Raw genomic sequence first — 26,479 nt, 5'->3', positions numbered from 1 at the left:
GTCGGTATGCAAATGAGTTCTCTCACAGCACTGGGGGCAGGCCTCAGCGCTCAAACAGCACTGGGGGCATGCCCAATGCTGCAAGACAACTCTCCAGTGCCGCCTCCATCTTCTTCAGGAACGTCCTCTTCACGTGTATTCTTCCGGCTCAGGCAATGAAACTTGTAGGCCTCGGGCAGAGCCGACTGTGCATGCCCACAGGCCACAAGAAAATGGCTGCTTACTTACTGTGTAAGCAAACATTTTTCTTGTGGCCGCGGGCATGCACAGTCGGCTCTGCCCGAGGCCTACAAGTTTCACCGCCTGCGCTGGAAGAACACGCGTGAAGAGGACATTCCTGAAGAAGATGGAGGCGGTGCTGGAGAGTGCTCTTGCAACTGGGGACACCCCCAGTGCTGTTTGAGTGATGGGGCCCGCTCCCAGTGCTCCAAGAGAACTTATTTGCATACCAACAAAAACCAGGATTTCTACGGAACGGCAACGTGAAGAAGACATCTAAAGGTAGGAGAAGAATAGCCTTTCTTAAGGCTATTCCTATGTGTCAACCAGAACAGAAAGTGTTTTAATGGTAGAATCCCTTTAACCAAGGGAACCGCTTTTTCATACATTGTTATGCTCTAATTGGCCATATGAATAGAATATCATACTGAGATAATCCCATTAATGAGAAGATACAATTTCCAAATATTTATAATGCCATAACACACGAGGCATAGTTAGGATACATTCTTTCATTCTTATACTCTTTCTATTCTTTTTTATAGCTCAAGTATTCTTTTTCTTGTATGGAATTTTGATAGTTTTTATTCATTTTTTGGAGGTATATGTTTTCTCCAATTTTCCCTTTAGTGTCACACTCTTCAAAATGACTTTTAGATATCTCCTGACTGAGCAATCTGAGATACAGCGAACATATTTCCCCTTTGCTTCACATAAAATAACAGTGAACAGCAGTCAAGTGACCATTCCCTGCATCCATCAGTGCATTCCCATATTGGTAGCTATGTACAATTTGTGTTTTATGCTCTGTCACCTTGAGTTTGGTCCCCTGATAACACTCCTGCCATAGGCTTGTTTGGAGACACCGAGCCTGCAGGATGCACGTTTGTATAACAAAATGTGTGTTTTGACATCCTGGTCGAACTTAACAGTGTTCATAGGTGTCAACTGCTATGCAATATATTTTTTTTCTCTGGTAGATGAAATTATCTGGAGACTTGGAGCCTTTTTCACATCTATGGCTTGGGTCTTTAGGTCACCTTGTAGTTTTTAACAGATGTGATTAAGTGCAGAGTTGTACGCTATAAGAACTTCACCCTGTCATTGAGGGTTGTTCTATGCATGCTTGTTATACAGTCTCCAAGGAATATGTACTTCTTGCTTGTTTTTATTTGCAAAAACAAGACTCATGTTCCTGCAGATCATTGTAGATATCTCTAAACTGTATAGTTAACAGCTTTTATAACTGGAGAGGTTCAGTGACTCTCAGGTAGTAATCTCTATTTACTGTCGCTCTTTCCACACTGTCAATTAAGACTCATGAGAACAATATTATTTTACAATATAATGGCCATTATTTCAGAATATAATGGAGATTTTTCTGTTATACTATCTATAAATACTGATCATACTGTTAAAGACAATGGAGCAGATTTAAGATTAAAGGGATATTCCCATGTACATAACCCTTTTTAAATGTGTATATTATTAAAAGTTAAACATTTTTGCAAAAATCAGTAATTAAAAATTTTGTAGCGTTTTAAAGATTTTCACTAAATATTCTGTGGTCACAAGTTGTTGTTTTGATCATTTGCTATGGATACGACCATGCATGCAGGACCTTCCTAAACTCAGCCATGATTTCCTTATTGTGGCCGGGAGATCTTCTGATACATGTAGTGTCCCTGCCTGATGACCCTACTACAATAAGAAAATCATAGCTATCTTGACAAATCCCAGACCATAGAAAGTTTCTGAATTTGTGGTCGTAACCATTGGCAACCGATCAAGACAACATATATCACCACTAACATATTTATAGAAAATCTTTAAACCGCTGCAGAATTTTTAACTACATATATTAGTAAAAATGTTTAACTTTTCATTATATATAAATATGATTATGTTCATGGGAATACCCCTTTAAGACTAGTGTATGAAACTATAGGCCCCAAAAATAAAAGCTCTGACTGGGCAATATACTATTTGCAGATGTACAGATGTGCCCTCCCTTACCCATCCAGTTATATAGACACGGCCAGATAAAGGTATTGTATGTATTTCACAAATTAAGCAGCTTTGTAAATTACAACATGGTTTCTTGACAGGTTATCACATAATGATATGCTATCTATCCTATTTGTGTCTAAGAATTGTTTGCCATTCAAGGCTTTTCAAGTTGTGATATTGTGTTAAATTGGTATAATGAGAAAAATTGATATTACCCTTGGGCAGTGGTGCAGCTAAAGTCTTTTGGGCCCAGGTGCAATCTTTTCTCAAGGGCTCCCTACCCCCACTCTACAGAGAATTTTTGATAGACATGGTTACAGGTGCTAAGGAGTTTAATTAATCTTAGTGAGGTTAGGATAATCTGTGGGTCTCCTTGGCTTATGGACCAGTTGGAAGTTGCAATCTCAGTACTGATGCCAGTGCTTATGGGTCCTCTAAGGCTCCCGGGCCCTTGTGTGACTGCACCCTCTGCACCCCCTCAAGTTACGCTCCTGCCCTTGGGTGTGATGCTGAGCAATAAGGTTCTAGCATACTGGTCTTGTTATAGGTGTGCTTGTATTCTGACCTGTCTTGCTGCTGACTACATACCTGTCTTCTGCTCCTGTCCTGCTTTTTAAACATGTCCAACCTCAGGCTTGTACCTAACCTCTGAATCTCTGTGACTCTTCTGACCATCTGCTTATACTTGACTATTCTATTGCCTCATCCTCGGTGTTTCGCAATGTTTTAAAGTAGTAAAAAAAAAAAGACAAAAAAAACAAGATGATACTTGCAATTCCCTTTAAATACTTGTACTTACATTTGTTAGGCAGAAAGCCAGACACTGATAATTTAATAAACTGTTATTCATGTCAGGCTGAAATAGAATGTAGATTACATTATGTCTCGAAAAGTCACATAATGACAAGGTTATAATAAAGAAAATTAGATAATATTAAATAATATTGAATCTCTAGAACGTAACCTATTACTTTCAGGATTCTCGCATCATAAATAAGTAGCTTTCAGTCAAATCATTAAAAAAAAGTGGTTTGTAGATTTCACATTTGAATATCTTTACTAATGATACATGATTGACTCTTATAGGGAACTTTGCATTTTCACTATGCTTTTTTATTTATATCTTGAGAGGGCCATAAAATTACTTGAAAAAGATTCTGGGGAACAGCTCCATCTCTGGTGTTTAACCAGCTTCTGCTCCCGGAAGAGAAATGTAATATTTTTCCTGGAAAGAACCCTAAGTATTTAAGCTGCAAAATAAATTACTTTAGAGAATTAGTCAGCTGCTGTGGAGGATATAAAGGGATCGCCAGGGAATGAGATACTACTATCATTTTATGAAAGGTCAACAATGGGTAATGTGCAAGCGGGGAAAAATGAATATCACTATTTAGATAAGAAAAGTAAAAGCACGTTAATTTATTATTTTTTTTTCCCTTTAAATCATATAACAGGGATTAAAAAGATAAGGCAAGATGATTGCGGGAAACTGCTACTCTCTTCTAATTATTCTTGATAAGATAATAATTGGTAGTGATTATGGGATATTATTTTATTTTCCCTGCTTTTAAGTTAAAGAAATTAACATACTAAAGATAAAGGACAAATGTGCCAGACTCTGTTAGGAAATAAAGTGCATGTTTTCAGATCGGTGTGTATCACACAAAGTTGTATTGGTAGCTATAATGAAATAGTTGGGAACTATACAGTATGACCAGTGTAAAAAAAATGGAGAACGGAGGAAAATGGATTTTAATTGTAGTAGTGGGTGATCTCTGTACAGGGAATAAAGGTTGAATACGAGTATAATCTACTCAGCCTGCAGTATCAATACTTCTGTCTGCACTATATGCTGTATATAACTTTATATTATGGAATGGAGTTTTACTACATACACCTATATCTTGTGTGTCGTGTATTTATTGATATCTAAATGTTGCTGAAGATGAGTATCGGTTATAAGTATGACTGGATTAAACCATAAGCATAGAAAGCTGTATTTTCACACATGGAAAAACAGCACATCTGCTTTTATAATGGGTGGAAGAGGCTGGTAGCTACTGGGACATTAACATTAAACATGGCCACTCTAAAATCAATACAATCCTATTGAACTATTTACATGGCCATTTTTTAATGGACTTGTGAACAGCTAGTTAAAAAACAAAACGTCCTATTTTTCATAGATCATTCATAGAGTCAAGTCTACTAGGATCCATGAAAAATGGATGCGAGATACAGATTGGCCATGAAAAATGGCTGTTTTCTCAGCAGATTTGCATTACAATTGTAAGAATATAGCTTTATATAGCATCAACATACTGTACATCCAAAGTACTTTACACATCAGAAGATTCAGTAAATCTATGAAACAAAATCAGACATTACAGAGTAACAAAGTAACCAACAAGTCAAGAGCTAGATCCTTGCTTTGTTATTATGAAGACGTAGAGCTCAGGAACTGAGATGAAGATAGCATCGGCTGAGGATGATAGATGGTATGAAAAGTACCATTTTAATATTCCAATTTACTTCTACTATTCATATAAGTACTGGCTACACTGCAGTAATTTCATCCTGAAAATTAGTCTTCAATTAGACAGTGTTTTGAAGGAGTTAAGCAAAGGAGATAATGAGTGCTGTGGGAAGTACTATGCAGTGATTGACAACCATAATGGAAGAATTACAGATGTACAGAATACATGAATATTACTGTATAACTGATGCAACACTGCATCATCAGCATCAATCAGTCAATCAATCAATTGCAATTCATAGAATGAAATGAAAATACAATTATATGTGCAGTGTCTCCAATGAGAAAAAAACGTGTTTTCACAAAACGCACCCCTTTGTACGCATCTGATGTGCCCGCCCAGCAGTGATTTTTGTACCTTTGTTCTTTTTCTTAAGTGCAACTTTAGTTCTTTATTAATCAGTAGAATTTGTTTAAATCAGTAGTATCAGTAAAAATGTTGTCTGTTTTAATTATTTATGGCTAAACAGCATGACGGAGTAGCTCTTTTTATTCAGTTTTTGTGCAGAAGAAAGTTGTTTAAGTCAGTAGTATAAGTAAGTAAAATTTGGCCTGCTTTATTGCTGACGTTGTAACAATCAGAGATGAGCAAACCTCCCAGGATTTGTTTTGGGGTTTAGGTGGTTCCGGTCCCTGATTCGTTTCAAGTCAAACAAGTTTGGATACAGAAATTATTTATACTCAACAAAAACAATATAAATTTGATCTAATCCTATTAATATTATAAATGTGAAAGTTTGTATGTTTAGTTGTTTGTTACTCGATCATGCAAAAACGACTGAACGGATTTGAATGAAATTTGGCATAGATAGTTTGTGACCTCAATTAACACATAGGCTACTTTTGATCTCGGTAAATGACATAGCTTCATGGCTGTTATGAATTTATGTTCATATACTATATTAAACTTCTCTTGCCAGCAGCACTATCTCAGCTAATTGGAGTTTGCTGATAAACCAAACTCTGTTATCTCTCTATGTAAACACACAGATAACACTGAGCCCATTGTGTACAAGCATCTGCATATTATCTGATATGCTCCAGGCATAGACACTGAGGAAGGAAAACTCCTTTAATCCACATTGACAGTTTGTCAATTTTAAACATGCCCAGAAAAAGAAAATCTAATTTGTCGCAAAATTCTAAAACAATGAGAGCTATAAAGGTCAACAGACTTCTCCTCAAGTGGAGCTCAGGGGATTGAGTAAGCTAAGCATCAAATGCCTCTTAGAGCATGCGAAATGCCAGAGCAGACAGATCATCGACACCAACACACACTCATTATATGGCATCCCAGCAAGCTGCTGAGATGCTGGAATAATCACAGGCACGGTACGAGAAATGAGTTCAGTGGCAGGCCAGCTTGAGAGCTGCCGAAACACTGGAGCAGGCGGATCATTGATGTCAACAACACGCTTATTATATGGCATCCCAGACCATTTCTGAGATGCTGGAACAATCAAAGGCACGGTGCGAGGAACAAGTTCAGCAGCAGGAGAGTTTGATAGCTGCAGAAATGTCAGAGCAGGCAAACCATCGACGGCAGCAATTTGCTGAATATAGGTGGATCATCGATGCCAACAAAATGCAGATGAAGTCACGGGCATAGGCTAGTAAAAAATAATGACCTATGTGTCATTTTGGCTGGACAGTCAATGTCATAAAAACAAAACCCATAAGAAAAAGTAGCAAATGAGTCTAACTTACATGAGTCTTTCCCATCTTTGAATATAAAACTATCAATGGCTCTTTCAAGGACTCTGAGAGCTTCTTCACAGCTAAAGAATGGTTAAGTACCTCCAGTAGTGCTGGGATCAATAGCTTCTAAATTTCTACAATAAATTTACAAACCATCTACTCAGGTTTACTTATTATTTGCATAAAGATTTAATATTCCAGTTATTTCAGAAGTTTTCTCCTCCCCCCCCCCCCTTCCTTTTTACCCTGGTGATAGAGGTTTTGGAAATAAAGCCAAGCACTTATTGGTTGATAGACTCTTTTGAGAGCCACAGGAAAGAGGACAAGGTGTTTCTGTTTGCAGGTCACATGAGTTATGTTAAAAACACTGAGGATGGTCTGAAGGAGGGAATGCAGGAGATGGAAGATTTTTCTTTCTTCTCTGATATATGAAATACAGTAACTAGTTGAAGTTTATTCTGCTATCACTAGATACAGCAAATATCCTCTTCTGGTTTACTTAAGAACCTTTCCCTTGGTTTGAGTTTTAAATATTATAGGATTATTATATTGGCAAATCCTGTGAGTACTTAACGTTAAACTCTGTAAGGTCTCAATTCCATTCCCTTATTAGGGGTAATGACTGGCAATTTACTCTAGGAAAAGGGATGAGCGAACTGATTCAGAATGATCTGGATTTGACCAAGTTTCCCAAAATTTAGTGTTTTAACTAAATTGAAACTTTTGCAATTCATCTCAGATGTAACACAAGGTAGAATAGCGAAGGATCACATGGTCTCTGTAACTTTAGCAGGCTTCTAGCATTACCTGACAGCATCTCAGCCATACATGAGTGATAGGAGAAGTTAACCAATACAGATACATTGCCATTATCACTGCAGAAATCCAAATGGACTCATGCAGTGTGTTCTAGTCTTTTAGCAATAAAACTCATCTTCTTGTTAAGTATGTTTTGAAATAGTGTATTTTGTTAACAAATATAGAAAAACTGCTAATAGCACTGAAAACATCTAAGCAGAGTTTCACAATGTATTCTAGTCTAATACTCACTGGCCAGGTTACCCTTTCAGTGCCTAATCTCATTTCTTCCCTAAATTTCTTCAAATAGAGTTTTAGTTTAAAAAAAAAATTAATAAATTGTCGTCAATCAGTCATCTTAAGACACAGATCCCATTCTCCTTTAGTCTTGTGGCCTTGGCCGAGATATCCCAAGCCTATGTATTCTCAAAGAGTTAGATGAGAATAGACAGTGTTTTTGGATATAGAGGAGGTAGAGGTGGAAGAAACGATGGAGGTGGCGGAGTAATACTGGTAGTTGTGCTGTTAGGGACACTAAGGGGAATTCTGGAGGTGGAAATTATGAGGGTATAGAGATAGCCCATTGTCATGAAGCTTCAGAAAAAGAGGAGAGGATGATGAAATTACTGCATTAAATAATGATTCTATTGCAGATAAGAGCTGACAATCAGATCAGGGTGACATCAAAGGAAGAGGGTGGTTGCAGTTTCAATAGTAATAATTCCATTTAATGTGCAGCCCCAACATAAAAAAAAAACTTGCCTGGGGTAGATCTAAGGGAAGCTCAAGTGGTGGTACTGGTGACGGTGGCTCAGGTGGCACTGGTAGACACATTTCCACTGTTGGTGTAGGCGGCAGCAGCTACATGTGGTCATAATCCTACGGGATTTTTTTGGTACATTACCAAATGACAAATCTATGTCAAGACATGGCTGTACAGCCACACATGTAGAGATTAGGTCTCTCCATATTCACATGAAATGGTGTCACTAACTCATTTGGCAAGTGGCTCTGTCAGGCAAAAGGAGATAGACCATCATACTTCTCCCCATGATTGTCTTTGTATGCAGGTTACATTCACACCTAGCATGTGGCCATTGTTGTTATCATCATAATGTCCACCTGCTCCTTCATGCTTATGTTAGACACCCATTGTTTCTCAGTCTCACCACTTTCCATTCTGGTATTTTCTGAATAGTGAGTGGCAAAACTATGGCTTTCCTGTAGGTGGGGTCACTATGTGCTGTATATTGTGTAGTGTTAACACCCACTTTGCTAGTATGCCCTTATTTGCATCTACACTAAAAGAGTTTATATCTTTTGAAAAGCAGAATCCATTTGGTTAAACAAGACACCAAAGCGTTCATGGTGATAAGAGCATCAGATGATGTATTTCATTGAGCTTTTCAGTCTCGATCACAGGCCATGTTTAAGACCATAGGAAGTTCAGACAATACAACAATAATAAACTAGTTTAGTCAGGTGGCACCTATAAATGAGAACTTCATTCTGTGCTTCTGTAGTCGCTCCCTCTGGTCTTGGATTGACCAAACAAGGTTTGCAAGATGTGCCTTAGGCTACCAAAGAACAGTGGGCTTATACTAGTAGTAATAGTATGTACTGTACGTATTAGAAATAAATAGTAGTAAGTGCAAGTGACACCTCTTTAAAAATGGGCCTACATATGCTAGATATTTAATATTTATTTAATTATAACCCCAAATCAGCCTTATGCCTAAAATGTATGCCAAACCTATTTTATTTATCTTATTCTCTAAAAACAGTTACTGTACTATTTATTAAACCTTACATTTAATACTACTCCTTCCTAAGAGTACAGGTACATAAGATGTGCCCACTCAAGCATTTTGGGACTAAAAATGACTGTCTAGCCCCACTCTAAATATTTAACCCCCTAGTTACTATGGCCAATTATGACTGCTGCATCTAAGACCTCTGATAAAATCAAGTGTGCTTTCATTCATTCCCGAAGGCACAAAATATGTTGGTCCTTAAGGCACTTGACGTTAACCCACTGTCAGTAGGTTTTCTGTACTGTAGTTAGGTAATCTGTTCAAGATATTGATTTGCTGCAATAAAATATTTGATGAATATATGCAGTAGACACATGCAGATACAATGGCATTTGACCTATAAAATACAGACATTCTACAATATGCCACTGTAGGTCATATACTGAATTTCACATTTAATGAAGTTATGTTTTTTCAATAAAATACACAAAGCATTAAGTTACTGAACATAATGGAAGCAACTAATTCCATCTGCATTTCCTGCTTACAGAGTAATAACTAGAAGGTCTAGTCAACAAGCTTATGTCGTAAGATATTTACAAGCATGCATTACACTATTGAATTTTCCAATTGATAGTGTGATAGTTGACATAATGCACAATTATGAGAGTGGTAATGTGATTTTAATGGGACACATGAAATTAACATTTCAGGACGCAGTCCCTTTTTCATGACATTGATTTCTTCTTTCTTCCCATTAAAATGGCACTTAACAGAAGTCATTACATTATTGCCATTCACTCTACTTTCATTTGGTATTTTGCACCACTGCTACTTTCTATCAACAAGTTCTAAACCTATGAAGCCTTTATTTATGACACCAACTGACCCCAGACTATATAAAGCACTTTTATTGCAGTTTGATAGAATTTATGCACTTTTGAGACATTTCAGAAACTTCAGTACTTTTCCAAGAATCATACCATAGTTTGTTTGTCTTTCTATGCTTAGCATCTAGGATACTCCTTGCATCTATTAGGTAAGTACAGTAACCCACAACAAATGTGTATAAAATGGCATTTATACTAGAGATACATTCAGCATTACAGTGGACACTGCTTAAAAAATATTTTATTTTATTGTCTTGTGCCACTGCACATATATATTGTTATTTTCTGTAAAGTGTTTGTTTTGCAGCTTCCCTTATGTTTCATAAGTTTTTGCCCCTTGATATATTCCACTGTGCATTGTTCCCTCCCTTAATTAGGGGACTTGAAACAGCCCTGCCCAATCAAAAGGTCCGTTGGGTTGGGGGTGGAGACTGCAACTGTCTAGGGGACTGCTATTAAGTTAGGCTAGGTTCACATCTACACTGGGCTCTCTGTCGTTCAAGTCTGCTATGGGACCCAAATGATAGAGAACCTGATTGCCAAAACAGCGGTTACCTGCGGATACCAGTGGTCCCCATAGACTATAATGGGGCCTGCCAGGTGTCTGCTGTTTTTATACTGAAACCGACAGAGAGAAAAGTCTTCCTCCTCCTCTTCCAATCTAGGAGTCCCATTTTCTTCACCATAATGATCCTCATCTTCTTTCATCAACACAGGGTGATGGCTTTGACTAAGGTAGAAACTGTTTCTCCTCTTCCCTCCCCAATATCATGAATGTAAGTGTTTTCCGTAAGATAAACAATAGAGGGATCACTTTGCTGTTGCTGCAGTCATCCCCGCAGACAAATTTAGTGTCTTTTTTAACCGCTCCCCACCGGAGGAATTTTTCTATTTTTGTTTTTTACTCCCTCCCTTCCAAACTCCATAACTTTGTTATTTTTCTGTTCATATAGTCATATGAGGGCTTAATATTTTCAGGACAAAATGTTCCTCATGATGCTACCATTTATTATTCTTTACAATGTACTGGGAATCTGAAAAAAAAAAATTCAGAATGGGGTGGATTTGATAAATAACTGCATTTGTTTACGACTTACGGGCTTCGCTTCTTCGGCATTCACTCTGCAGTCAAAATGACATATCATCTGTATTCTATGTTTCGGTGTGGATACCAAATGTATATAGTTTTATTTATATGTTAACTAGAGATGAGCGAACAGTAAAATGTTCGAGATTCGATATTCGTTTCGAGTAGCCCCTCAATATTCGACTACTCAAATCGAATATCGAACCCTATTATACTCTATGGGGGGGAAATGCTCGTTTCAGGTGTAGGCAACATTTGATCACATTACACTTACCAAGTCCACGAGTGAGGGTCGGGCTGGATCCTCCGAGAAGTCTTCTCCATGCAGCGTCCCCACGGCGTCTTCCGGCTCTGAATTCACTCTGCCAGGCATCGGGCCTGGGCAGAGCTGACTACGCATGCCCACACTACAAGCGGACATGCGCAGTCGGCTCTGCCCAGGCCCGATGCCTGGCAGAGTGAATTCAGAGCCGGAAGACGCCGCGGGGAAGCTGCATGGAGAAGACTTCTAAAGGTAGGAGAAGAACCAGCGTTGATTGGCCGACTGTATAGCATTTGAATAGCGAGTGGTACTCGATCGAGTATGAGTATTTCGAATACTGTAGTATTCGATCGAATACCTACTTGATTGAATACTACTCACTCATCTCTAATGTTAACCCCTTAACAAAAATCTAAATATGTTCAAATTTTTTTTATTTTTTTTTAAGTCGTCATATTCTGACACCCGTAACTTTTATATATTTCAGTGTAGAGGGATGCATTGAAAGTCTTTTTTTGTGGGACCAGGTGTACTTTTTAGTCCTTTTTGGGGAAACGATATTGCTTTGATCACTTTCCATTCAAATTTTCATCAGTGGCGAAACTGTGAAAAAACAGCAGTTTGGCACCTTTTTTCCTGCTACGGCGTTTACCGAATGGAAAAAATATTTTTATAGAGCATTTTTGGAGACAGGGATACCTAATATGTATGTGTTTGATAGTATTTTAGTACTTTTATATGTGTTCTAGGGAAATGGGGGTGATTTGAACTTTTAATATTTTTTTTTTATATTTTTTTTTACTTTAAAAAAAAAAATGTTTGCATTTATTAGAGCCCTTAGGGGTCTTGAACTCCAGGAAACTAATGAGGGACAGGCAAAGGAGACATCACAAGGCTTCTGGCTGTCAAAACAATGGGACAATGGCCTTGGAGCGCATTTCTGGGCTTAAGTGCCAGGTGCCCGCTGTATAATACACCAGAAACCCGGCAACTATTGCAGCTGCTCAGCTTTCGAGTGGCTGCCATATTTAAGTACTTGACATCCGCCGTACTATTACAGAAGATGTTGGGAAGGGATTAAAGGACTTGAGAAGCTGGCACACTTCCCTCATGACCCTCCAATGACATATTTTAAAATTACACATTGTCCTTGTGCTCTGCTGCTTACAATAATCATTTTCCATTTTCTCCTGTTTACACAGATGTTCAAGCATGTTTACAGGTGAGTTTTACTGAGTTGAAACATTGTAGATAAAGCAGTACAAAGGCAGAACATTTTGTCACTGCAAATCGAGCAGGGTGTTTTTTGTGACATAAGAATGGCTGAAATGTGCAGCCATAAGCAGCACCCCTTTTAAGCCAATTTACAAGTTAATAAAGAAGCAAACTACCAGACTAAGAATATGTTCCTTACAGGAACAATGTGTTATTTATCCAAACTTCAGCACAGCAACAATATTGGTGCCATTATTGATAGCAGTGCTTACATATAGAAGCCTGACTCAAGAGCCCATCACTCTTGGACACAATATCCTCCTTTGACTGAGATGAGCAAGCTAAGTAATTAAAAACATCATCTTCATTCTCAAGAAATACAATATTCCTATGGTTATTGACAAACCCACCAAGACCAGAAGTAGTGTTGCTGTTGCCACCCACATTCTTATTGTTAAGAGTACTTGCATGCATGTTTCCTCAATCCCCACCTTTTGCCTATCCCTTGCCTTGTTTCAGTAATTTTTTTCTGCACAAACTGCTTAACTATAGATATTGGCAACAATTCTGGCATTGCACGTGTGTCTTTTTTTCTTTGTTTTTGTTATACAAACAAGTAATTCAAGAAAAGACAGCTTATAATGACATACATTTTTTCGATTAGCACAGGCTACAATACAAATATGCATGTATATATATATATATATATATATATATGCATATATACACAAGAAAGAAATGCTTAAGAAATTATTTGAACAATAACAAGTGTTGGCTTCAGATTAGTGAAATTAGTGAAGTCTAGACTGTGTTGGGTAAACTAAACAGAAAAAAATGCTTAAATAATAGAGATTCTTTTTTAGATTAGTGAACTCTGGAATACTATCTATATAAGCAGCAAAAAAAGCTTCAGACCTGGTTCACATCTGTGTTCAGGTTATTCCGCTCCTCTATCTGCATGAAATATGCGGAGAGAAAAGTGCTGCTTGCAGCATTTCTCGTGCGGAAACCAAGCAGAAACCACACAGACCCCGTAATTGTCCATGGGATCCACAGGTTTCCTTAGGTAATATGTAATGTCTCTGCCTGTTTGGGTCTCTGCACTACCCTTTGCTTGCATGCTGCGGTGTAGGAGGCGTGTTCATTTTGATTCTTTGCTCAGAGTATTTTGTTGCTCTGTGTGAACACTGTCCTATTTCCTCTACTCTGTAATTGAATCTTCACCACACCTATCTCTTGCACCTTGTTTCCTTCTGTCCATCTAATCTTAGTCTTGCTTGTGTGATTGACAGCCTGTATATCAATCAAGTCTAGGGCTTGTCCTGGGCTTCCTATATACAGGTTATCAGCCAACACACATTTGCTGGCTATTTTGACTCTGTCTTCTGACTTTTTCCTCACTAGCTTCCTACTTCTCTTTTTCTTGTATCACTGAGCTTTGACCTTTGGTTTCCCTTGTGACTACTCTTTAGATTATGATTTTTACTGCTTTGACATTCTGACTTTGACCCTTGGCTTGCTGACTCCTCTTCTATGTATTTGTCTTGACTGCATTCTGTGTCATCATGTGTAACTAGCAATGACTTTGTCGACCAGTTGTCCTCTGCTGCCTAGGGCAGAGAGGCAAGTAAGCAGGTGGAGTGGTGGGTTCAACTTAGGACTCACTGTCTTGTCGTGTCCCTCCTCCCAGGGTTCAGCAGCAGCTACTGGGGAACTGCTCCTCTAGCAATTCCTTTACATAATCACTTTTTTATGGGGATAGGTTTTCTTTTGGGGGTGCCCCAAGCAGAATCACTAAACAGAAATCCAAACGCAGATGTGAACCAGACCTGAGAAATTATTTGAATATTTTTTTCGGATTAACAACACTCCATCACACTGTGTATTTTGTTGTGAGCAGAGTAGAATTTTCGTTTTTCAGATTAGCACAGGCTGCACTGTATATTGGGTGAACTAAACGCAAAAAAAAAAAAAAAAAGTTCTGCAAGCAGCGCTTTTCTCTCTGCATTTTTTATCCTTTTTCAGGAAGAAATCAGGTGGAAAAACCATAGATTATAATGGTTTCCCCTGGTAACCACTTTTTAAAGTAGATTAGGTTTCTGTTCAGGGGGTCCGCTTGGTGTGAACCTAGCATAAGATGAATTGCCATTTTTTTCAGTTGGTTATTTTGAAAAACACTGTTCTAGTAGTCTAGTGGACTTTGAGAATCTGGGACAATTTTTTTTTCTATTTTCCCCAAACATTGTGTATTAGAACTGTAGTTATAACTTTAAAAAAATATCAGCAAACTAAAATGTCGCTGTATGTGCTTTTGAAAAGCAAAAGGTATTTGCAAGGGCATTAAATTAAAAAATAAATCTGTATTTAATAAGGATAACAGAATTCTTGTGCAGAACATTTATAGTAGTAGTGGAAAAAAATTAAGAAAGGAAAATAGTACAATAGTATAGTATTAATTCAAGCAAGTGTCTGAACAGCTCTTTTACTGTAAGCCATTAAGATAATGCTGTAGCAGAAATGGAAAGTGCCAAGAAAATTGGGTTTATGTATGTACCACATATCATCTGAAGACAAGCTTCTTTAAAAACCTAACCACTACCATACAACAAGAAACCCATATGGAAACTGCACTGAAATAACGCAAAAAGTAATTGGATTTTTTTTATGCATTTGAACAATCCATTGTGGCAAGAAAAAACTGGATGATTCAATTTTGTCATGTGCTAAAATAATATTTTTTTCAGCAAAATCCTTTTCACTCTTTCAACCAAACAATTGTCAGGATAGATGAGAAAATATACTTTCTACAATATTTTGAACAGTGAAAAATGTATTTGAATAGTTCTCATAATATTATTGTGCTGAGGAGATAACAGTAAAATACTAAAGGATTAAAACATAGGTATGCAGAAAACTGACCATGCAGTGAAAATTTCACTGCAACCATTTCTGCTGTGTACTAAAATATTTACAGCTACACTTGGAACTGTCCAAATGTCCCACTGAATTTGTCAGGACATATAAAAACTATCATTTTTAATCATTAAAATATTTTTTTAAGGCTAAGACCCCACAAAGCGAAAAGCAGCAAAAAAGTGCTGTGGAAAAGACCGCGGTGGAAATATATAACAGTTTTTTCTGCCGTGCTTTTACAAAAAAATTTGACAGAGTTTTCCTCTGCGGTCTTTCTACTTCAATTATACCTATGGTGAAGTCACCTTGTGCACACAGTGCATATTTTAACACGTAATGAGTAATTTGTCATTTATTGAGCAGAGTAATCGCTCAGATATTTGCAGAAAATATTTTTTTTCTAATTAAACAATTATACAATAATGAAATATTTTATTTTTCAAAAACCTTTACTTTGTCGAGAGCTTCTAGCTTTAGCTAGTGATAGGGACAGCAATGGATCCCTCCATATGTTGTAGAGGTCCTAATTAGATAATTAATTAACAGGCCTAGATGGACTACAGCCATCTTTCTTTTAAGCCTGGAGAACTGATTAAAGACACAAGATGGTAGTGTATCAAAAGAGTTCTGATTTTAATAGTGCAAAAAGGTAGTTTAAATACAATACAGGCAAAAGCAGGTTGGACTATTCTAATGACATAACATTGTAAAACCTGGCACATGACTATTGGCTAAAGGCCCAATGTATTTTGCATCTCATTATAGCTTTCCAAAGTAGGATGGACTTTGTCCTTAAACACAGAAAGTTTCAAAATACTTATGTGTGAACTGACATCTCACACTATGTCTATATGTATATATCATGGCAAGATAGAGAAGATTACATGCTGGTGCCAATCAATTCCAACCTTGAAGATAACGAATAGGCTACATAAACTCTAAGTATATACACTCTACACACTCTAAGTGTTTACATCGAGTAAAAGAGATAAGAGATATACAAATAGTCAGCTGCATCTTCAAAAGATGAGACCCTTGAGATAGACAAAGATAAGGATTCATCTACACAGCATTCCTTAACCACCCAAAAGGGCCTTTTGAACTTTAAACAGACATTCTCATACACTTTATATGAAAAAGTTATCAAGATGGCTCACAAAATACAAAGATGGAGGACTTAACTCTAACATTTCCCCCATTTTGAGATGGTTGAATACAGAAATTAACATGTAAGTACTTCAGTGACCTAATGTCTACTGCCGGATTTTCCCAGATTCCCTACATATATTTTCTGCATTTCAACCTAAATCTCAAAAAAATCCTTCTTAGGGGTCTGGCCTCTCAAGTTTTGTATTTTTCATCCGGTTGCATAAACACTGTAATAGTTTAAACAAGCAAAAGAAACATAAGATTATTACTGCGACTTTACTGACATTCACTTGCTTATACTATGTATCATTCCTAAAATATAAGGTGGTATCTTCTTAACTACATACTTCAAACATTTCCTGTTGTGTCATGAAAACAGCTATATATATGACATGACTGAGGCTAATATGGGGCTATGAGGACATATCCTACAATCTGACACATTCAAATCTTCCTTCAAGATCGTATGATGTTTAAGAAACTTATTGTCCCACTCGTTGTCAAATGTTCTATGCAGGCTTATCGCCAGAATAATCTGTAACAGTAACATCAGGAGGATCTTCATCGCTGTGTGTAGATACTTCCTTGCAATGTGAAGCATGGACACAGTTAGGCTTTCCGTAAAGTTTCATAGAAACACTGGTTATCAGCAGCACTTGGAAGGACCATCAACTCTCGGGTCCAAGGTTTTTCTCACGTGTCTCTTTATCACCATCAATCTCTTGGCTCAAACGAATAGGTCCCGTCCACTAACTTAAAATCTAAGAGGGAGGAGAAAACTCAAAACTATACATTAGTCAAATGTTTTTGCCAAGACATCACATAGTCAGTCAGTATACCATACCACATCTGGAGGAATTGCCAAGAATACAACTCTAACCTAGGGGCTGACCCAAAGAAAGTTTGATATGGGCTAAAACCAATTTTTCTGTCAGGAGGGTACCTTACAGAAAATACAAATACAAGTGACACACTACTTCTTCAGTAGCCGTCTATCTGCAGCCCTGTTTATGATGGCTTTCTTCACCAGATACGCCCCGGGCCATCCTGAAGAGAAATCACTATACACACAAGCACGTACTTATACTGTCTCACCTTTAGTAGTTGCTAAAGTTCTAGTTATATCATATAGTTAACCTGCAATCTCTGGAACAGGTACAAGGGCTCCGGGCATGGCTCACAGAAACTTTTCACTTCTTACTATATTGTGTTTAACACGTCATGCAGGCTCACACATATCTTACTATAGTGATGCTAAATCCTGCAGCTGCCCATCCTCCGCTCACCAGGTCACACATGGCTACTACTAAACAGTGCACATAATAATAATAATAATAATAATAATAATAATAATAATAATAATAATAATAATAATAATAATAATAATAATCTGCTTATGCCATCAGTGGGGACGATGCTCTCAGTACATACTCTCTTACCACCAGACACCAGGAGTTATTCATCCTCTTTTGATCCTTGCTATTTCCAAAGCTTCTTTCCTCCTGTACCATTTTGGTGCCTCAGTGTTGTAAAACCTGAAAAGAGAGCTAAAACGGGTTTGGGCCTAGTATAATGACCAATTATCAGTAAAGCATATCCCCTAGGCCTCTGCAGCTGGGTTAGTGGCAGTGTCTGCCCACAAGTTACCTCTACTCTCTTTCATATCAGCCTTGGTGTGTGCCTTAACTTCTGACTATACCCACCTGTGTGGGGGCAGCAGCAGGGTCCATCACTACCTGAACAGCCTGGACATCCTTTTAGGCTTAACATTAACCCTACAGAAAGCTCTCACTCTCCAGATAGTCCCACCATATCAAACACCTACCCTCAGGCCTTGTACCCTGTCTCAGTGATGGCTTCTAGTTCAGCTTCATGAGCTGAGACCCATACAGTTCCATAATGGTTCTACTTGTGCTTGGTTTTACCCTTGGTTTACCTCATATTCAGTGACCATGACATATCTGGTGCAGAATCCACCATCATTCCCAAATCGAGAATCATCTAAAATAAAAGAACTCAAAAAGTCAAAGTTAACAATAGGTTCATCATTCAAATAACTAACAATCTCTTGTAACATACTATCATGTTGTTCTATTCTCTATTGTTCTATTCTATATTGTCAGCAGAAAATACTTGTATATTTCAGTTACTCCCCCCTTGAACCTATCGTTAACACTACAAACAGTAATAAACAGGATGGGGTGTGCTAGAAAACAAATAAGTTTACACAAACAACTCAGGGCCTAATAGTTAACCAGTTAGAAGTGACTTGTAGAACAGGGTGGAAAGGTTACATGAGGAACCATCACAGCAGCCACTGTTATCTCTGTCTGCAATACAAGATATACGACCCCTGCCTCTCCTGCAAGCAAGCTTTACAGCCCACATGGCTGTGGCCCCCCTCCCTCTGACTTCTGTGTGTGCGTAGGACTACAGGATTCAGCAAGCTCCAGGGCACACTTCTTAAAGGAACAGAGACACATTCATATAATCTCATTAGCAGAGAAGGCAGAAACACCGAACGAAGGATCACATCAGTCTCCAGATCACATAACAGAAGTACACACAAAGAACATTACACAGCAGATATGTGAGTGACTTCTGATTTACTTAGACAGCTATCTAGCACCTTATCATAAACAATGTTCCAGAAACACCACTTTAGTTTTGCAGAACTTCAATTTATCTTTACCTGCGGGTACATGTTAGGGGTGTTCTGTGCCCCTTGTGGTAAGAAAGTTCACATGTATTGCCTGATCCCATACCAGAAGGATGATCTGAATAACAATGACCAATAACATTGTACAAGTATTAGCTTCAATTTGTTCCTCAAAATAATTCCTGATTGTTAACATTCATAGATTTATAGTATAAACCCATAACCAATATTTATATTACCAGTATAAAGCCTATGTGATATACTCGATACACATAAACACCAATAAAAACTGATTACCTAGTACATGTCCATGTTATATCAAGTACATCTCATATTCACCAGAAGATATATATATATATATATATATATATATATATATATATATATATACATATCTAACACTAGCTATAATGTAAAAATAAAAGGGAATGTATGGTCAGAGTGTTTTTATTTTTTAAATTCCCCATACAATTAAAATTATATTATAGAATTATATTATAGAATTATCTGTACAGAAAAACCAATTGCAGATGTGAGAGGCTGTTCAAATTAATGGTAACTGCCCTACGCCATCTCCTGTGGCGTAACTAAAGTCTTGTGGGCCCCGATGCAAACTTTTGTAAACCCTTCCTACAGCGTATTCTTGATAGTGATGGTTATGGGTGCTGAAGCAGTATCTCAGACACTTAAAAGGGATACAGCTTTAGTACTCACAACTGTCGTTATTAAGAATACGGTGAGTGAGTAGGGCAGTGCCCAACATGTAAACAATACTGGGAGCTATATTCTGTGGAAAACAGCTGATCTTCGGTGTCCTAACAGTCTAAGATATACAGTGGGGCAAAAAAGTATTTAGTCAGTCACCAATAGTGCAAGTTCCACCACTTAAAAAGATGAGAGGCGTCTGTAATTTACATCATAGGTAGACCTCAATTATGAGAGACAAATTGAGAAAACAAATCCAGAAAATCACATTGTCTGATTTTGTAAGAATTTATTTGCAAATTATGGTGGAAAATAAGTATTTGGTCACCTACAAGCAATCAAGATTTCTGGCTCTCACAGACCTGTAACTTCTTCTTTAAGAGTCTCCTCTTTCCTCCACTCATTACCTGTAGTAATGGCACCTGTTTAAACTTGTTATCAGTATAAAAAGACACCTGTGCACACCCTCAAACAGTCAGACTCCAAACTCCACTATGGTGAAGACCAAAGAGCTGTCAAAGGACACCAGAAACAAAATTGTAGCCCTGCACCAGGCTGGGAAGACTGAATCTGCAATAGGCAACCAGCTTGGATTGAAGAGATCAACTGTGGGAGCAATAATTAGAAAATGGAAGACATACAAGACCACTGATAATCTCCCTCGCTCTGGGGCTCCACGCAAAATCTCACCCTGTGGGGTAAAAATGATCACAAGAACGGTGAGCAAAAATCCCAGAACAACGCGGGGGGACCTAGTGAATGAACTGCAGAGAGCTGGGACCAATGTAACAAAGCCTACCATCAGTAACACACTACGCCGCCAGGGACTCAGATCCTGCAGTGCCAGACGTGTCCCACTGCTTAAGCCAGTACATGTCCGGGCCCGTCTGAAGTTTGCTAGAGAGCATTTGGATGATCCAGAAGAGTATTGGGAGAATGTCCTATGGTCTGATGAAACCAAACTGGAACTGTTTGGTAGAAACACCACTTTACGTGTTTGGAGGAAAAAGAATACTGAGTTGCATCCATCAAACACCATACCTACTGTAAAGCATGGTGGTGGAAACATCATGCTTTGGGGCTGTTTCTCTGCAAAGGGGCCAGGACGACTGATCCGGGTACATGAAAGAATGAATGGGGCCATGTATCGTGAGATTTTGAGTGCAAACCTCCTTCCATCAGCAAGGGCATTGAAGATGAAACGTGGCTGGGTCTTTCAACATGACAATGATCCAAAGCACACCACCAGGGCAACGAAGGAGTGGCTTTGTAAGAAGCATTTCAAGGTCCTGGAGTGGCCTAGCCAGTCTCCAGATCTCAACCCTATAGAAAACCTTTGGAGGGAGTTGAAAGACCGTGTTGCCAAACGACACCCCCAAAACATCACTGCTCTAGAGGAGATCTGCATGGAGGAATGGGCCAACATACCAACAACAGTGTGTGCCAACCTTGTGAAGACTTACAGAAAACGTTTGACCTCTGTCATTGCCAACAAAGGATATATAACAAAGTATTGAGATGAAATTTTGTTACTGACCAAATACTTATTTTCCACCATAATTTGCAAATAAATTCTTACAAAATCAGACAATGTGATTTTCTGGATTTGTTTTCTCATTTTGTCTCTCATAGTTGAGGTCTACCTATGATGTAAATTACAGACGCCTCTCATCTTTTTAAGTGGTGGAACTTGCACTATTGGTGACTGACTAAATACTTTTTTGTCCCACGGTATAAGAGATCACTGGGGATCCAATAGCCTGTTTGAAGATCCTGTGGTGCTTTTGCGAGCACTGTGACTCCTTCACAATTCAGATTGCACAGTTTTATAATCACCATGCAATGTTATTGCAGCCTGTAATGATAGTTCACAGATACTATAAAATAGATGGCATGTGATGTTAATGGTGAAGGGGTCCCACAAAGAATAATATGCTCCACAGTGGCTCCCACATAAAATAATATATACCACAGTGGTTTCCACAAATAATAATATGCTTCACAGTGGCCCCCACAACATATAATATGCTCCCCACAGTGGTCCCACACAGTATAAAATGCTCCCAAGAGCCCCTTTAGGTGAACCTCATGAAATTCAATGAATATTCAAGAGTTTCAGCCTTACTTTGGAGACCCCAGAGTGTAACAAGTAGAGGCCTTATGAAACGGATTAAAAATAACAAAACTTATACTCATCTTGCCTCACCTCTCCTGGGCATCCTCACTCTGTCTGGCTCTCTTCAGCACCTCTACTGCCAGGAAGTGACCAGACATCACTGCTAGGGTCTTTGATTATGGCTTATCGGTCACAATAACATCATTACTGGCTAATCTCAAGCCCCAGCAGTGACGCCTGGGCCACATCACCACCGTCACAGGCCAGAAGAGCCCATAAAAGGATTATGAGAACTGTCAGAAGCCTAGGAGAGGTAAGTATAAGTATTTCTTATTTTAGTAACCTCTCCTGGATAGGCATCTATTGGAAAGGGGCCCAGTGACATGCCAGGCCCCTTTCCATTAACAATATGTATAGTGGTCGGGAAACCAGGCATCATGGGGATCCAGGGCTCCGGCCATCGTCCTCTGACCCTGTACTCCTCCAGGCTTATGATCTAGGTGATCGTTAAACCTCTGTGCGTCACTCCCTGTGGGATTGTGAGCAGAGCAGTCACCATGTCGCCCCGTGAGCATGATACCTACCCTGGTACCACTGTACTCTGACCCACTGTGCCTTTATCTCTCCTTACCTTAGTTACGCCATTCCTGTCCCTGTACATACTGTTTTTTTTTGTTTCAGTTCCATCTTTACCCCTTTGATGGCTGCTGATTAGAGAATAATTCCCTAAACAGCACCAGCACCAAAACAAGAGTGTGATAGAAAAAGCCTGCCATGCACACAGGTGTCAATGTATAACACGTTGTATCATGATGTGAAGGCAGAACAGGAACATTCCTTGAATTTCAGGAGGAAGTTATCAAGGCCCTACTATTTGGGGACAAAGAAAGGCAGTTGCCCAGTACCTCTGGAATTGAAGGTGCCCATATTGTACCAGGATAACACTTTTCAAGTGAAGTCCCATAAAGTGAAAAAAAAGGGTAAACGCCAAAAAGGTGTAGCGTTTTCCAAAAAGGAGTAAGAAAAGACATAATTAATTTATCAGTGTGACACCTGCCCCCAAAATCCTATACTTTGCAAGAATGAGTGGTTCAGATTGTACCACACATCCATGGATTATTAATTTTATAAAATGTATTTTTCCTAGTAAATCACCTTCTTGACACTGTGATGTATTCTTCAGATTTACCTTTCAACCTCTGTCCTGTATACAATTTCTGGAAAATAAATCAATACTATACCTGTGGGGTTAAAAGCTCATTATACTCCATAAAAATGTCCTATAAATGTCTTAAGGGGTCTAATTTCCAAACAAGGTCATTAGTGGGGGTTTTCATTGCATTGATACTTCAGAGTCACAGCAAATATGACATGGCACCTAAAAACTACTTCTGCAAAATCTGCCCTACAAATAGCATCCTCAATTGGGATAAAGCAACAGTCTATTGAAAAATATGTTGTGTTCCAAATTGACTTCCCAATTCTATGACCTGTGAGGTCAAAATGCTCACTGAACTCCTTGGTTAATTTCTTGAGGGATCTGGTTTCCAAAATGGGGTCACATGTTGACAGTTTCCACTGTTCTGAAATTCAGAAATTCTGCAAATGAGATATGATTCATGAAAACTATTACAGCCAAAAAGTGTTCTGCCCCACCATACTTTTTAAATTTTCGTGTCCAATTAAAAACAAATTATATGAAGCACCTGTAGGGTCAAAATACTCACAGTATCCTTTAATAAATTCCTTGAAGAATCTAGTTTCCAAAATTTGGCAATTTTTGGTTGGGTTTCCAATGTTCTAGCACTTCAGGGGTTCCAGCAAAATCAGCCTTCCAAACGCTCAATAGCACTCCTTCCATTGTATACCCTAGTGTGTGCCCATACAGCAGTTTACATCCACATGTGGGGCATTTCCATAGTTGGAAAAAAATGTTTAACAAATTGTGAGTGCATTTTCTCACTTAACCCTTTCATGAAATATAAAAACTGAGGTTAAATCAACATTTATAGGAAAATTTTTTGCTTATTTTCATATGCAAAATTGGACTAACAATATATATATATATATATATATATATATATATATATATATATATATACAGTCCTATGAAAAAGTTTGGGCACCCCTATTAATCTTAATCATTTTTAGTTCTAAATATTTTGGTGTTTGTAACAGCCATTTCAGTTTGATATATCTAATAACTGATGGACACAGTAATATTTCAGGATTGAAATGAGGTTTATTGTACTAACAGAAAATGTGCAATATGCATTAAACCAAAATTTGACCGGTGCAAAAGTATGGGCACCTCAACAGAAAAGTGACATTAATATTTAGCAGATCCTCCTTTTGCAAAGATAACAGCCTCTAGTCGCTTCCTGTAACTTTTAATCAGTTCCTGGATCCTGGATGAAGGTATTTTGGACCATTCCTCTTTACAAAACAATTCAAGTTCAGTTAAGTTTGATGGTCGCCGAGAATGGACAGCCCGCTATCAAATGATCTGAAAACAAAGATTGTTCAACATAGTTGTTCAGGGGAAGGATACAAAAAGTTGTCTCAGAGATTTAACCTGTCAGTTTCCACTGTGAGGAACATAATAAGGAAATGGAAGACCACAGGGACAGTTCTTGTTAAGCCCAGAAGTGGCAGGCCAAGAAAAATATCAGAAAGGCAGAGAAGAAGAATGGTGAGAACAGTCAAGGACAATCCACAGACCACCTCCAAAGAGCTGCAGCATCATCTTGCTGCAGATGGTGTCACTGTGCATCGGTCAACAATACAGCACACTTTGCACAAGGAGAAGCTGTATGGGAGAGTGATGAGAAAGAAGCCGTTTCTGCAAGTACGCCACAATCAGAGTCGCCTGAGGTATGCAAAAGCACATTTGGACAAGCCAGCTTCCTTTTGGAAGAAGGTCCTGTGGACTAATGAAAGAAAGATTGAGTTGTTTGGTCATACAAAAAGGTGTTATGCATGGCGTCCAAAAAAAACAGCATTCCAAGAAAAACACTTGCTACCCACTGTAAAATTTGGTGGAGGTTCCTTCATGCTTTGTGGCTGTGTGGCCAATGCCGGCACCGGGAATCTTGTTAAAGTTGAGGGTCGCATGGATTCCACTCAATATCAGCAGATTTTTGAGAATAATGTTCAAGAATCAGTGACAAAGTTGAAGTTACGCCGGGGATGGATATTTCAGCAAGACAATGATCCAAAACACTGCTCCAGATTGACTCAGGCATTCATGCAGAGGAACAATTACAATGTTCTGGAATGGCCATTCCAGTGCCCAGACCTGAATATCATTGAACATCTGTGGGATGATTTGAAGCTGGCTGTCCATGCTCAGCGACCATCAAACTTAACTGAACTTGAATTGTTTTGTAAAGAGGAATGGTCCAAAATCCCTTAATCCAGGATCCAGGAACTGATTAAAAGCTACAGGAAGCGACTAGAGGCTGTTATCTTTGCCAAAGGAGGATCTACTAAATATTAATGTCACTTTTCTGTTGAGGTGCCCATACTTTTGCACCGGTCAAATTTTGGTTTAATGCATATTGCACATTTTCTGTTAGTACAATAAACCTCATTTCAATCCTGAAATATTACTGTGTCCATCAGTTATTAGATATATCAAACTGAAATGGCAGCTGCAAACACCAAAATATTTAGAACTAAAAATGATTAAGATTAATAGGGGTGCCCAAACTTTTTCATAGGACTGTATATATATGAAAACATATGTGCCTGAAACTTTAAATATATACCATAGACACACAGAAGTTATATAAAAGATGAATATTTTATTGTAATATATGTATCAAAGATGAAAAATGCCATACATATGTATGCACGTTTCACCTTAGCTTCATTTCCCTTGTCAAAGTTAATGCGAAATGCGCATCTGACTCCCCATGCTTTTCATTTTCCTTCACTACCCAGTTATGTATTGTATCTCCTCTTTTGGTTTGCTTTATCATGTGCATTTATCACTTTACTTAAACTTATGCTATGTTACTCCTGATATACAATGTTTATTATTTGGATTATTTGCTCCCCCTGTGGGATATAACACTATTTTATATGGCTACCCCTCCATATGTATGTCATTTTTTATATTTTACCTTTTATATATATATATTACAATAAACTATTCATCTGTTATATAATTTTTATGTGTGTCTATGGTATATATTCATGATTTCTATTTTCACGGCACAATTCTGTGAAGCATATATATGGTCAAAGTACTCATTATATATGCCTTAATAAATAAAGGTGTCAAGTTTACAAAATTGGGTCCTATGGGGGGGGGGGGGGAGTGCACTGTTTTTCCACCTTAGGAGCTATGCAAAAAGGACATGGTGCTGAAAACTATTCCATCAAAATTTGTCCTCCAAAAGCCAATAGGCATTCTTACCATTTCAAGCGCTGCCATGTTCCCGAACATCAGTTTATCACTAGA

The sequence above is a fragment of the Leptodactylus fuscus genome, chromosome 1 (assembly GCF_031893055.1).
Source record: "Leptodactylus fuscus isolate aLepFus1 chromosome 1, aLepFus1.hap2, whole genome shotgun sequence".
Classification (NCBI taxonomy): domain Eukaryota; kingdom Metazoa; phylum Chordata; class Amphibia; order Anura; family Leptodactylidae; genus Leptodactylus; species Leptodactylus fuscus.
Note: the sequence above shows the minus strand (reverse complement) of the source record.